The sequence below is a fragment of the Colobus angolensis genome, unplaced genomic scaffold (genome assembly GCF_000951035.1).
Source record: "Colobus angolensis palliatus isolate OR3802 unplaced genomic scaffold, Cang.pa_1.0 Scaffold474, whole genome shotgun sequence".
NCBI classification, from domain to species: domain Eukaryota; kingdom Metazoa; phylum Chordata; class Mammalia; order Primates; family Cercopithecidae; genus Colobus; species Colobus angolensis.
Window position 1 is genome coordinate 2,329 of NW_012118199.1, and position 12,190 is coordinate 14,518.

Consider the following 12,190-nt stretch of genomic DNA (forward strand, 5'->3'; position numbering starts at 1 on the left):
ATAGATAATGCTTTCTTTATATTATGCAACTTGGAAACTGTCATGGACGGATCCACGAAGGGACCATCGGAACACATTCTGGACTGTGCTGAAAAAGGAAATATCTTCAGATAAAAACTAGAAAGAAGCTTTCTGTGAATCTGTTTTTGCTGTTTATTCATCTCACATAGATGAAGCTTTCCTTACATTATGCAGCTTGGAAACTATCTCATGAATGGACCAGCGAAGGGATATTTGGGATCACATTTGGGCCTATGGTGAAAGACGAAATATAGTCAGATAAAAACTGGAGAGAAGCTTTCTGAGAAACTGCTTGGCGATGTGTGCATTCCACGCACAGAGTTATAACTTTCTTCTAATAAGGTACAATTTGAACACTGTTCTTGTGAAACCAAAAGAGTGATATTCCGAGCACATTGAGGACTGTGGCAAAAAGTGAAATGACGACCAATAAATAACAGAAAGAAGCACTCGAAGAAACTGCTCTCTGACATGTCCATTCTATTCACAGGGTTAAAGCTTGCTCTACATTTCCCAGTTTCAAAGTCGCTCTTTGAGGGTTCGGCAAAGGGATGGGAAGTGGTGACTGGAAGTCTGTGAGAAGGATATTCAGTAGTGCTTTGAGGCTTACATGAGAAAGTAAACTTCTTCAGATTGAAACTGGAAAGAAGCTTTCTGAGGAGCTGCTTTGTGTCTAGTGCATTCCACTCTCAGAAATATACCTTTCTTCGCCTATAGGAATCCGGAATCCCTTTTGGAGAAAGAGCTACCAAGAGACATTCGGAAGTATAGGGAGGGCTATGGTGAAATAGGAAATATCCCCACACAAAAACTGGAAAGAAGATTTCTGTGAAACGTCTTTGTGTTAGATATATTTATTAATCTCGTATAGTTAAAACTTTTCTTATATTACACAGTTTGTAAACTCCCTCATGCAAGCATTCACGAAGGGACATTTGGGAAAACATTGAGGCCTATGGTGAAAGAGAAGACATATTCAGATAAAACTGGATAGAAGCTTTCTGAGAAATTAGTTTGTGATATACGCATTCCACTCAGGGAGTTATACCTCTTTTTTTCACAAGGCAGAGTTTGAACACTGTTCCTGTGAAACCAAAAAGGTGATATTTCGGAGTGCATTGAGGACTATGGCGAAGAGTGAAATGTACTGAAATAAAATCGAGGAAGAAGCGTTCCAAGAATCTGCTTTCTGATATGTGTATTCACTTCACTGAATTAATATTTTCCAGTTTCGAATCTCTGTCTTTGACGAATCTGTGAAAGGATACTTAGTGATGCCCGGAGGCTTCTGGTGAGTGAGGAAACGTCTTCCGATGAATCCTGAAGAGAAACTTTCTGAGCCACTGCTTTGTGATGTGTGTGCTCGTCTCATAGAGTTAAACCATTCTTTTGATTGAGCAGCTTGAAGTCACTGTTTTTGTGGAATCTATAAAAGGACATTTGGGAATGATCCTTAGATTATGGAGAAAGAAATATTCTCAGGAAAAATCCAGTAGGAAGCTTTCTGTGAAACTGCTCTGCATTGTCCTAATTCCTATCGCTCAGTTAAGCCTCTCTTTTCATTGAGCAGTTTTCTAACCCTGTGTATGATTAGCGTGTGATGGGATATTCGGGAGCACTTTGAGGCTTCTGGTGAAAAAGGAAATATGTTCTGACTGAAACTGGAGAGAAACTTTTAGAGGAAGTTTTTTGTGACGTGTGAATTCCACTCACAGTGTTATACCTCTCTTCTCATACAGTGTTGGGGAAAACGTTTGGAGAAACAGGTACCAAGTGATAATCGGGAGCATGTTGATGCTGATGGTGAAAAGGGAAATAGCCTCAGAAAAAAACTGGAAGGATGTTTTCTAGGAAACTACTCTGTGATATGAGTAATCATCACATATAGATAAAGCTTTCTTTATATTACGCAGCTTGGAAACACGCTGCATTGAGCAGTTTGAAATCACTGTTTCTGTGGAATCTAAGAAAGGACGTTTGGAAATGCTCCTTAGAATATCCTGAAAAAGAAATAACCTCAGAGAGAAACGAGAAGGAAGCTTTCTGTGAAACTGCTCTGTGTCACGTGAATTCCCCACACACAGGTAAGCTTCTCTTTTCATTGAGCTGTGTCATAACACTGTTTTTGTTTAGTCTGCAAAGGAATACTCTGGAGGGCTTGAGGCTTACGATGAGAAAGGAAACGTCTTCAGATAGAAACTGGAGAGAAGCTTTCATAAGACCTGCTTAGTGACGTGTGCATTTCACTCACAGAAATATACCTTTCTTCTCCTAGAGGATTCTGGAATCCCTTTTGGAGGAAAAGCTACCAAGAGATAATCTGAAGTTTAGCGACGATTATGATGAAAAATGAAATATCCCCAGACAGAAACTGGAAAGAATATTTCTGTGAAACTGCTTTGTGTTAGATCTATTTATTCATCTTGCATAGTTAAAACTTTAATTATATTACGCAGTTTGGAAACTACATCATGCACAGGTCCGCAAAGGGACGTTCGGGAGCACATTAAGGCCTACGGTGAAAGAGGACATATCTTCAGATAAAAACTGGATAGAAGCATTCTGAGAAACTCCTTTGCGATGTATGCATTCCACTGAGGGAGTTATACCTCTTTTCTCACAAAATAGTGTTTGAACACTGTTCCTGTGAAACTGAAAGAGTGATATTTCAAACGCATTGAAGACTATGGCGAATAGTGAAATATACTGAAAGAAAATCGTGGAAGAAGCGTTCCAGCAATCTGCTCTTTATATGTGCATTCACTTCACAGAGTTAATGTTTACTATGCATTGCCCAGTTTCGAAACTCTGTCTTTGAAGAATCTGTGAAGGGATATTTATTGATGCCTGGAGGCTTGTGGTGAGTGAGGAAAAGTCTACCAAGGAAACCTGCAGAGAAACGTTCTGAGCAACTGCTTTGTGATGTGTGTATTCGTCTCCTAGAGTTAAACCGTCCTTTGGATTGAGCAGCTTAAAATCACTGTTTTTGTGGAATCTGAGGAAGGACATTTGGGAATGATCCTTAGAATATGGAGAAAGAAATATCCTCAGGTAAAATCCAGAAGGAAGCTTACTGTGAAACTGCTCTGTTTTGTCCTAATTCCTCTCACTCAGATAAGGCTTTCTTTCCATTGAGCAGTTTTCTAGCCCTGTGTATGTTTAGTGTGTCATGGGATATTCAGGAGCATGTTAAGGCTTACAGGGAAAAAGGAAATATGTTCAGACGGAAACTGGAGGAAGCTTTTCAAGGAACTGCTTTGTGACGTGTGCATTCTGGTCACCGTGATATACCTCTCTTCTCATACAGCATTGGGGAAACCCTTTTGGTGAGACAGGTACCAAGTGACATTCGGGAGCATGTTGATGCTGATGGTGAAAAGGAAAATAGCCTCAGACAAAAACTGGAAAGAAGCTTTCTAAGAAAATACTCTCTGATATCTCTCATCATCTCACAGAGATAAAGCTTTCTTTACGTTACACAGCTTGGAAACTGTCATGGACGAATACATGAAGGGACCTTCGGGAGCACATTCTGGACTATGGTGAAAAAGGAAATATCTTCAGATAAAAACTGAAAAGAAGTTTTCTGTGAAACTGTTTTTGATATGTTTATTCATCTCACACAGATGAAGGTTACTTTATATTACACAACTTGGAAACTCCCTCGTGGATATACACAAAGGGATATTTGTGATCACATTCGGGCCTATGGTGAAAGAGGAAATATAGTCAGATAAAAACTGGAGAGAAACTTTCTGAGAAACTGCTTGGTAATGTGCGCACTCCACACAGGGAGTTAGAACTTTCTTCCCATAAGGCACAGTTTGAACACTGTTCCTGTAATACCAAAAGAGTGATTTTCGGAGCATCTTGAAGACTATGGCAAAAAGTGAAATGTCATCCAATAAAAAACAGAAAGAAGTACGCAAAGAAACTGCTCTCTGACATGTCCATTCTTTTCACAGGGTTAAAGCTCACTCTACATTTCCCAGTTTGAAAGTTGGTCTTTGAGGGTTCTGCGAAGGGATAGTAAGTGGCAACCGGAGGCCAGTGTGAGACAAGGAAATGTCTTCCATCGAAAATCGGAGAGAAGCTTTCTGCACAACTCTTTTGTGATGTTTGTATTCATATAATAGCATTAAATCATTCTCTGCAATGAGCAGTTTGAAATCACTGCTTCTGTGGAATCTGAGAGAGGACATTTGGATACGCTCTTTAGAATATCCAGAAAAAGAAATAACCTCAGAGAGAACCCAGAAGGAAGCTTTCTGTGAAACTGCTCTGTGTCACTTGAATTCAGCACACACAGTTAAGCTTCTCTTTTCATTGAGCTGTATCATAACACTGTTTTTGTTTAGTCTGCGAAGGGATACTCTAGAGGGCTTTGAGGCTTGCAGTGAGAATGGAAACGTCTTCACATAGAAACTGGGAAGAAGCTTTCTGAGGACCCGCTTAGTGACGTGTGTATTTCATTCACAGAAATATACCTTTCTTCTCCTAGAAGATTCTGGAATCCCTTTTGGAGAAAAGCTACCTAGAAATATTCAGGAGTATAGCGACGACTATGATGAAAAAGGAAATATCCTCAGACAGAAACTGGAAAGAAGATTTCTGTGAAACTGCTTTGTTTTAGATATATTTATTCATCTCGCAAATTTAAAACTTTAACTATATTATGAAGTTTGGAAACTCCGTCATGCACAGGTCTGTGAAGGGACATTTGGGAGCACATTCAGGCCTACGGTGAAAGAGGAGATATCTTCAGATAAAAACTGGATAGAAGCTTTCTGAGAATCTCGTTTGTGATGTATGCATTCCACTCAGGGAGTTATACCTCTTTTCTCACAAGGTAGTCTTTGAACACTGTTCCTGTGAAACTGAAATGGTGATATTTAGAACGCATTGAGGACTATGGTGAATAGTGAAATATACTGAAATAAAATCGTGGAAGAAGCCTTACAGCAATCTGCTCTTTATATGTGCATTTACCTCACAGAGTTAATGCTTAGTATACATTGCCCAGTTTCGAAACACTGTTTTGGAAGAATCTGTGAAGGGATATTTAGTGATGCCCGGGGCCTTATGGTGAGCGAGGAAACGTCTACCGAGGAAACCTGCAAAGAAACGTTCTGAGCAACTGCTTTGCGATGTGTGTATTCATCTCCTAGAGTTAAATCGTTCTTTGGATGGAGCAGCTTGAAATCACTGTTTTTGTGGAATCTGAGGAAGGACATTTGGGAACGATTCTTACAATATGGAGAAAGAAATATCCTCAGGTAAAATCCAGAAGGAAGCTTACTGTGAAACTGCTCTGTGTTGCCTTAATTCTTCTCACTCAGGTTAGCCTCTCTTTTCATTGAGCAGTTTTCTAGCCCTGTGTATGTTTAGCATGTCATGGGATATTCGGGAGTACGTTAAGGCTTATGGAGAAAAAGAAAATATGTTCAGACCGACACTGAAGAGAAGCTTTCCAAGGAACTGCTTTGTGACGTGTGCATTCCAGTCACTTGGTTGTTGGTGAGTTCAGCTCACAGAGGTACTTTATAGTTTTCATTTAGAAGTTTGCTAACAGTGTCTTCGCAGAATCTGCAATAAGACACAAGGTGGAACTCCGAGACCACAAAGAACCTCAGCTCAAAAAACGAAAGACGCTTTCTGAGAAACAGCTTTGTGCTGTGTGAATACAACTTACTGAGATACACTGGTAGCTCGTGGAGCTGTTGGCTAGACCTGCTTTTGTGGAATCTGAGAACTGATATTTCGGATCCCATTGAAGACTATAGGGCCAAAGGAAATATCCTTCGAAAAAAGTGAGAAAGAAGCTTTCTGAGAAACTTCTTTGTAATCTGTGAATTCCTCTCACAGAGTTACACTTTTCTCCTCATGAAGCCATTCACTAAGATTGTTCTCGTGGAATTGGCAAAGTGATATTTGGGAGCCCATGTATGCTGAAAAAGGAAATATCCTCAGATAAAACCTGCAAAGAAGGGTTCTGAGAAACTGTATAGTGACAGGTGAATGCAACTCACAGGGTTACACTTTCCGTTCCATGGATCCATTTGCTACCAGTGTTTTCTTGAAATCTACATTGGAATATTTCTTAGTGTAATGAAACTTATGGTGACAAAGGAAATCTCCCCAAATAAAAACTAGAAAGCACCATTCTGAGAAACCTATTTCAGATGTGAATTCATCTCATAGAGTCACAACCTCGTCTTCATGAGGCAGTTTTCTAAAGCTGTTGTCGTGGAATTTACAAAGTGATATTTGTGAGCGCATTGAGGCCTATGGTGGAAAAGGAAATATCCTCAGATAATAACTAGAGAGAAGCTTTCTGAGAAGTTGCTTTCTGATGTGTGAGTTCATCATGCAGAGTTCCACCTTTCCCTTCTAGTAGCAGTTTGCTAACACTGTTTTTGTGGATTCTGCAAAGTGATATTTGGGAGCTCATTGAGGGCTATGGTGGAAAAGGAAATATCCTCTGACAAAAACTGGAAAGAAGCGTTCAGAGAAACGGCATTGTGATGCGTGAATGCAACTCACACAGTTACACTTTTCTCTTTGGGGATCAGTTTGCTAACACAGTTTTCTCGAAATCCACAGTGGAAAAATTCTTAGACCAATGAAGCTTATGGTGACAGAGGAAGTATCCTCAGATAAAAACTAGAAAGAAGCTTTCTCAGAAATTTCTTTGTGATGTTTGAATACATCTCACAGAGTTACAGTTACATTTCATGGAGCAGTCGAATAAGACCACCTTTGAGGAACCTGAGAATGGGTACTTTGGATCGCATTGAGGAGTATGCTGATAGAGGAAATATCCTCAATTAAAACCTTGATAAAATATGTCTGACAAACTTCTCTGTGATATGTGCATTCATCTCACAGAGTTACAACTGAGACCTCATGAAGCAGTTGGCTAACACTGTTTACGTGGAATCTGCGAAGTGGTATTTGGGAGCGCATTGAGGCCTGTGGTGAATAAGGAAATATCCTCAGATAAAAACTGGAAAGAAGCGTTCTGAGAAACTGCATTGTGACATGTGAATGCAACTCACAGAGTTACACTTTCGATTGCATGGATCCTTTTGCTAACACTGTTTTCTGGAAATCTACATTGGGATATTTCTTAGCACAATGAAGCTTACAATGACAAAGGAAATATCTTCAAATAAAAACTAGAAAGGAGTTTATTGAGAAATTTCCTTGTGATATGTGAATTCATCCCACAGAGTTACAACCTAATCTTCATGAAGTAGTTTGTTAATACTCTTGTCATGGAATCTGCAAAGTGATATTGGGAGCACATTGACTCCTATGGTGAAAAAGGAAATATCCTCAGACAATAACTAGAAATAGGCTTTCTGAGAAATTGCTTTCTGATGTGTGAATTCATCATGTAGAGTTTCACCATTGCCTTCTGGTAGCAGTTTGCTAACACTGTTTTCATGGATTCTGCAAAGTGATACTTGGGAGCTCATTGAGAGCTATGGTCAAAAAGGAAATATCCAAAGATAAAAACTGGAAAGAAGCATCCTGAGAAACTGCATTGTGACATGTGAATGCAACCCACAGAGTTATACTTTCCTTTACATGCATCCGTTTGCTAACAGTGTTTCCTTGAAATTTACATTGGGATATTGCTTAATGCAATGAAGCTTACAGTGACAAAGGAAATATCCTCACATAAAACCTAGAAAGGAGCTTTGTGAGAAACTTCTTTATGATACGTGAATTCATCTCACAGAGTTACAACCTAGTCTTAATGAGGCAGTTTGCTAACACTATTGAGGAATCTGCAAAGTGATATTTGGGAGCCCATTGAGGAATAAGGGGAAAAAGGAAATATCCTCAGATAACAACTAGAAAGAAGCTTCTGAGAAATTGCTTTCGGATGTGTGAATTCCTCATGCAGAGTTTCACCTTTCCTTCTAGTAGCAGTTTGCTAACACTGCATTTGTGGATTCTGCAGAGTGATATTTGGGGGCTCATTGAGGGCTATGGTGAAAAAGGAAATATCCTCAGATAAAAACTGGAAAAAAGCGTTCAGAGAAACTGCATTGCGATGTGTGAATGCAACTCACACACTTACCCTTTTCTCTTCAGGGATCAGTTTGCTAACACACATTTCCTGAAATCTGCAATGGGATACTACTTAGCGCTATGCAGCTTACAGTGAGAAAGGAAATAGCCTCAGATAAAAACGTGAAAGAAGATTTCTGAGAAATTTCTTCCTGATATGTGAATTCATCTCACAGAGTTACACCACTATTTCATGCAGCCGTTTGCTAGCAGCATTTTTGTGGATTCTGAGAACTGATATTTCGGATGGGTTTGAAGAGTAGATGGATAAAGGAAATATGCTCTGGGAAAAACCGGAATGAAGCTTTCTGAGAAACTGCTTGTGATGTGTGAATTCATTTCACAGTGTTACACCACTCTTTCATGGAGGAGTTTCTTAGCAGTGATTTTGGGGAATCTCAGAAGAGATATCTTGGATATCGTTGAATCCCATGGTGAGTAATGAATTATCCTCAGAAAAAGCTACAGAGAAGCCTTCTCAGAAAATTCCTGGTTGTGGGTGAGTTCAGCTCACTGAGTTACTACACCGTTTTCATTGAGAAGCTTGCTAACAGTGTCTTCGCAGAATCTGCAATAAGACACACAGTGGCACTCCGGGACCACAAATAACCTCAGCTCAAAAAAGAAAGTCGCTTTCTGAGAATCTGCTTTGTGCTGTGTTAATTCAACTCACTGAGATACACCAGTACTTCATGGAGACGTTGGCTAGACCTGCTTTTGTGGAATCTGAGAACTGATATTTCGGATCCCATTGAAGACTAAAGGGCCAAAGGAAATTTCCTCTGATAAAAGTGAGAAAGAAGCTTTCTCAGAAACTTCTTTGTGATCTGTGAATTCATCTCACAGAGTTACACCTTTCTCTTCATGAAGTCATTCGCTAAGATTGCTCTCGTGGAATTGGCAAAGTGATATTTGGAAGCCCATAGAGAGCTATGGTGGAAAAGCAGATATCCTCAGATAAAAACTGGAAAGAAGCATTCTGAGAAACTGCATTGTGACATGTGAATGCAACAGAAAAAGTTATACTCTCCTTTCCATGAATCCATTTGCTAACAGTGTTTTCTTGAAATCGACATTGGGATATTTCTTAGCACAATGAAGCTTACGGTGACCAAGAAAATAACCTCAAATAAAAACTAGAAAGGAGCTTTGTGAGAAACTTCTTTGTGATATGTGAATTCATCACACAGAGTTACAACGTACTCTTCAAGAAGCAGTTTCCTAACACTGTTGTCATGGAATCTGCAAAGTGATATTTGGGAGCACATTGAGGCCTAGGGTGAAAAAGGAAATGTCCTCAGATAATAACTAGAAAGAAACTCTCTGAGAAATTGCTTTCTCATGTGTGAATTCATCACGCAGGGTTTCACTTTCCTTCTAGTAGCAGTTTGCTAACACTGTTTTCCTGGATTCTGCAAAGTGATGTTTGGGAACTCACTGAGGCCTAAGGTGAAAAAGGAAATATCCCTTGATAAAAACTGGAAAGAAGTTTTCAGAGAAACTGCATTGTGATGGATGAATGCAATTCACACAGTAACACTTTTCTCTTCTGGGATCAGTTTGCTAACACACTTTTCTTGAAATCTGCTGTGGGACAGTTCTTAGCGCAAGGAAGCTTATGGTGACAAAGGAAACATCCTCAGAAAAAACTAGAAAGAACCTTTCCCAGAAAATTCTTTGTGATGTGTGAATTCATCTCAAAGAGTTACACTTACTTTTCATGGAGCAGTCGAATAAGGCTGCCTTTGAGGAACCTGAGAAGGGCTACATTGGATCGCATTGAGGCCTATGCTGATAGAAGAAATATCCTCAATTAAAACTTTGAGAGAATCTTTGTGAGAACCTTGTTTGTGATATGTGAATTCACCTCACAGGTTTACAACCTAGACCTCATGAAGCAGTTTGTTAACACTGTTGTTGTGGAATCTGCAAAGTGGTATTTGGGAGCTCATTGAGGCCTGTGGTGAAAACAGAAATATCCTCAGATAAAAACTGGAAAGAAGCATTCTGAGAAACTGCATTGTGACATGTGAATGCAACTCTCAGAGTTATACTCTCCTTTCCATGGATCCGTTTGCTAACAGTGTTTTCTTGAAATCTACACTGGAATATTTCTTAGCGCAATGAAGCTTATGGTGACAAAGTTAATATCCTCAAATAAAAATTGGAAGAGACCTTTCTGAGAAACTTCTTTGTGATATGTGAATTCATCTCACAGAGTTACAACCTACTCTTCATGAGGCTGTTTGCTAATATTGTTGTCGTCGAATCTGCAAAGTGATATTTGGAAGCACATTGAGGACTATGGTGAAAAAGGAAATAGCCTCAGATAATAACAAGAAAGAAGCTTTCTGTGAAATTGCTTTCTGATGTGTGAATTCATCACGCAGAGTTTCACCTTTGCCTTCTATCATTAGTTGGCTAACACTGTATTCTTGGATGCTGCAGAGTGATATTTGGGAGCTCATAGAGGGCTATGGTGAAAAAGGAAAGATCCTCAGATAAAATCTGGAAAGAAGAGTTCAGAGAAACTGCATTGTGATGTGTGAATGCAACTCACACCGTTACTCTTTTCTCTTCAGGGAGCAGTTTGCTAAAACAGTTTTCTTGAAATCTGCAATGGGATACTTCTTAGCGCTATGCAGCTTACAGTGAGAAAGGAGTCCTCATATGGGTCTTCATCTCTCAGAGTTACACCATTATTTCATGCAGCCGTTTGCTAGCAGATTTTTGTGGATTCTGAGAACTGATATTTCGGTTGGGTTTGAAGAGTAGACGGACAAAGGAAATATCCTCCAGGAAAAACCGGAATGAAGCTCTCTGAGAAACTGCTTTGTGATGTGTGAATTCATTTCACAGTGTTACACCACACTTTCATGGAGGAGTTTGCTAGCAGTGATTTTGTGGAATCTAGGAAGTGATATCTTGGATATTGTTGAATCCCATGGTGAGTAATGAAATATCCTCAGACAAATCTGCAGAGAAGCCCTCTCAGAAACTTCCTGGTCGTGGGTGAATTCACCTCACAGACTTACTTCACCGTTTTCATTGAGAAGCTTGCTAACAGTGTCTTCACTGAATATGCAATAAGACGGTGGTGCTCCACGACCACAAATAACCCCAGCTCAAGAAAGAAAGTCGCTTTCTGAGAATCTGCTTTGTGCTGTGTGAATTCAACTCACTGAGATACACTGGTAGTTCGTGGAGACATTGGCTAGCCCTGCTTTTGTGGAACCTGGGAACTGATATTTCGGATCCCTTTGAAGACTATAGGGCCAAAGGAAATTTCCTCCGATAAAAGTGAGAAAGAAGCTTTCTGAGAAACTTCTTTCTGATCTGTGTATTCATCTCACAGAGTTACGTTTTTCTCCTCATGAAGTCATTCGCTAAGATTGTTCTTGTGAAATTGGCAAAGTGATATTTGGGAGCCCATGGAGGGCTATGGTGAAAAAGGAAATATCCACGGATAAAAACTAGAAAGAAGCATTCTGGGAAACTCAGAGAGTTGCACTCTCCTTTCCATGGATCCGTTTGCTAACAGTGTTTTCATGAAAACTGCATTGGGATATTTCTTAGCGCAAAGCAGCTTACGGTGACAAAGGAAATATATTCAAATAAAAACTAAAAAGGAGCTTTGTGAGAAACTTCTTTGTGATATGTGAATATATCTCACAGAGTTACAACCTAGTCTTCATGAGGCCGTTTGATATCACTGCTGTTGTGGAATCTGCAAAGTGATATTTGGGAGCTCATTGAGGTCTATGGTGAAAGAGGAAATATCCTGAGATAATAACTAGAAAGAAGCTTTCTGAGAAATTGCTTTCTGATGTGTGACATCATCACTCAGAGTTTCACCTTTTCCTTCTAGTAGCAGTTTGCTAACACTGTTTTCCTGGATTCTGCAAAATGATGTGCGGGAACTCATTGAGGCCTATGGTGGAAAAGGAAATATCCCTTGACAAAAACTGGGAAGAAGCTTTCAGAGAAATTGCATTGTGGTGTGTAAATGCAACTCACACAGTTACCCTTTTCTCTTCAGAGAGCAGTTTGCTAACACAGTTTTCTTGAAATCTGCAATAGGATATTT